At 44.7% G+C, this 2,620-nt stretch overlaps 1 pseudogene; it reads right to left on the reverse strand.

Annotated features, from left to right (window-relative positions):
- Window positions 1–1,247: 1,247 nt before the first annotated feature.
- Window positions 1,248–2,620, reverse strand: part of LOC111957225 (alpha-2C adrenergic receptor-like) — an 11,042-nt pseudogene continuing 9,669 nt past the window's right edge.

The following is a 2,620-nucleotide window of genomic DNA, read 5'->3' on the forward strand; positions in this document are numbered from 1 at the left end:
GGGTCCAGGTGACTGGAGAAAGCATCAGGGTTCCATGTGACTGGGAGAAAGCATCAGGGTCATGTGACTGGGAAGAAAGCATCAGGGTCCATGTGACTGGAGAAAGCATCAGGGTCCATGTGAACTGGAGAAAGCATCAGGGGTCCAGGTGACTGGGAGAAAGCATCAGGGTCCAGGTGGACTGGAAGAAAGCATCAGGGTCATGTGACGGAGAAAGCATCAGGGTCCATGTGACTGGAGAAAGCATCAGGGTCCATGCTGAACTGGAAGAAAGCATCAGGGTTCAGTGACTGGAGAAAAGCAACCAGGGTCCATGTGACTGGAGAAAGCATCAGGGTCCATGTGAACCTGGAGGAAAAGCACGGGTCCAATGTGACCTGGAAGAAAGCATCAGGGTTGTGACTGGAGAAAGCATAAGGGTCCATGTGACTGGAGGAAAGCATCAGGGTTCCATGTGACTGGAGAAAGCATCAAGGGTCCATGTGACTGGAAGAAGCATCAGGGTCACCTGTGACTGGAGAAAGCATCAGGGTCCTGTGACCTGGAGAAAGCATCAGGGTCCGTGGACTGGAAAAGATCAGGGGTCCTGTGACTGCAGAAAGCATCAGGGTCCATGTGACTGGAAGAAAGGCATCAGGGTCCATGTGACTGGAGAAAAGCATCAGGGTCCATGTGAAACTGGAGAAAGCATCAGGTCCATGTGACTGGAGAAAGCATCAGGGTCCATGTGACTGGTAGAACAGCATTAGGGTCCATGTGACCTGGAGAAAGCATCAGGGGTTCATGTGACTGGAGAAAGCATCAGGGTTCATGTGACTGGAAGAAAGCATCAGGGCTCCATTGTGGACTGGAAGAAAGCATCAGGGTCATGTGACTGGGAGAAAGCATCAGGGTCCCTGGTGACTGGAGAAAGCATCAAGGGTTCCATGTGAACCTGGAAGAAAGCATTAGGGTCCATGTGACTGGAGAAAGCATCAGGGTCCAGGGTGACTGGAAGAAAGCATCAGGGTCCCAGGTGGACTGGAGAGAAAGCATTATAAGGGTCCATGTTGAACTTCCTCTCAGGAGGACCTCCTCAATGGAACTTTTGCAGAGTTATTTTCTGAAATGGGACTGGGTCGTTTCTGGTCAATAAGTAAATGGACTAAAATATCCAATATACTGTAGGTCCCCCATGTTTCATAATATAGGCCCACATCCCTGTCTGTCCAGAAAAGACCTTTTCTATGTTCATATATTGACCACATCCCTGTCTGTTTAGAAAGACCTCTTCCATGTTCATATATTGACCCACATCCTGTCTGTTCAGAAAGACCTCGTCCATGTTCATATATTGACCCACATCCCTGTCTGTTCAGAAAGACCTCATCCGTGTTCATATATTGACCCCACATCCCTGTCTGTTCAGAAAGACCTGTCCATGTTCATATATTGACCCACATCCCTGTCTGTTCAGAAAGACCTCATCCGTGTTCATATATTGACCCACTCCCTGTCTGTTCAGAAAGACCTCTTCCCTGACTTGTATATAGGTCCGTGTTTTTCTGTTGGACTCTCCACGTTCAGAAAGACCTCTTCCCTGACTTGCAGACTAGAATCTTCTGGAAGGCTCGTCTGAAGTCCTGGTTGAGATGGTGTAGATGACCGGGTTGAGGAACTGTTGACATAGCCTATCCAGAAGAAGAACTTGAAAAGAGACTCGGGGATCTCACAGGGCGCCCGGCACACTCCGTACAGGCTGTAGGCAAATCAAATACAATCAATCAATCAATCAATCAAACTAACAGTTGGCTACCACCTGGCGTAATCAAAAAAAATTTTTTTTTAAGTATTTAGTTGTCGTCCCAAATGCCACCGCCCTGTTCTCCTACAAAGGACCCTAGTACATGTAGATGGACACAACCTTAGAGTGAAAACTCACCACACCGACCTTGCAGTAAAAACAAACACAATCAAATGACTTATTAAGAAGCTAAAAAAACTCAAAGTAAACAACGAGCAATATAAGACAAATAATTGGCTCAGTGGTGTCTGCTCCTCTTACCTGACGGGGAAAGCTGTTACAGAACTCGGGAGCTTTGGAATACTTTGTATTACAGTATTATGTGTCGAATACATAGTAAGAAATACAGAGTAGAAACCAGTAGAAACAGTAGAAACCAGTAGAATCAGTATAAACCAGTATAAACCAGAAGAAACAGTAAGAAACACAGTAGAATACAGAAACACAGTAGAAACACAGTAGAAACCAGTAGAAACCAGTAGAATCAGTAGAAACACAGTAGAATCAGTATAAACCAGTATAAACCAGAAGAAACAGTAAGAAACACAGTAGAAACACAGAAACAGTAGAAACCAGTAAGAAACACAGTAAAAAACGAAACACAGTAGAAACACAGTAGAAACACAACAGAAACACAGTAGAAACAAAGAAACACAAAGTAGAAACACAGAAAATACAAATAGAAACAGTAGAAAACACAGTAGAAAAACCGGTAGAACCAAAAACAGTAAGAAACCAGAGTAGAAAACACAGTAGAAACCACGAGAAACGAAACACAGTAGAAACAGAAACACAGTAGAAACACCAGTAAGAAAACCCGAAACACGGTAAGAAACA

The sequence above is a fragment of the Salvelinus sp. IW2-2015 genome, linkage group LG32 (genome assembly GCF_002910315.2).
Source record: "Salvelinus sp. IW2-2015 linkage group LG32, ASM291031v2, whole genome shotgun sequence".
Taxonomy (NCBI): Eukaryota; Metazoa; Chordata; class Actinopteri; order Salmoniformes; family Salmonidae; genus Salvelinus; species Salvelinus sp. IW2-2015.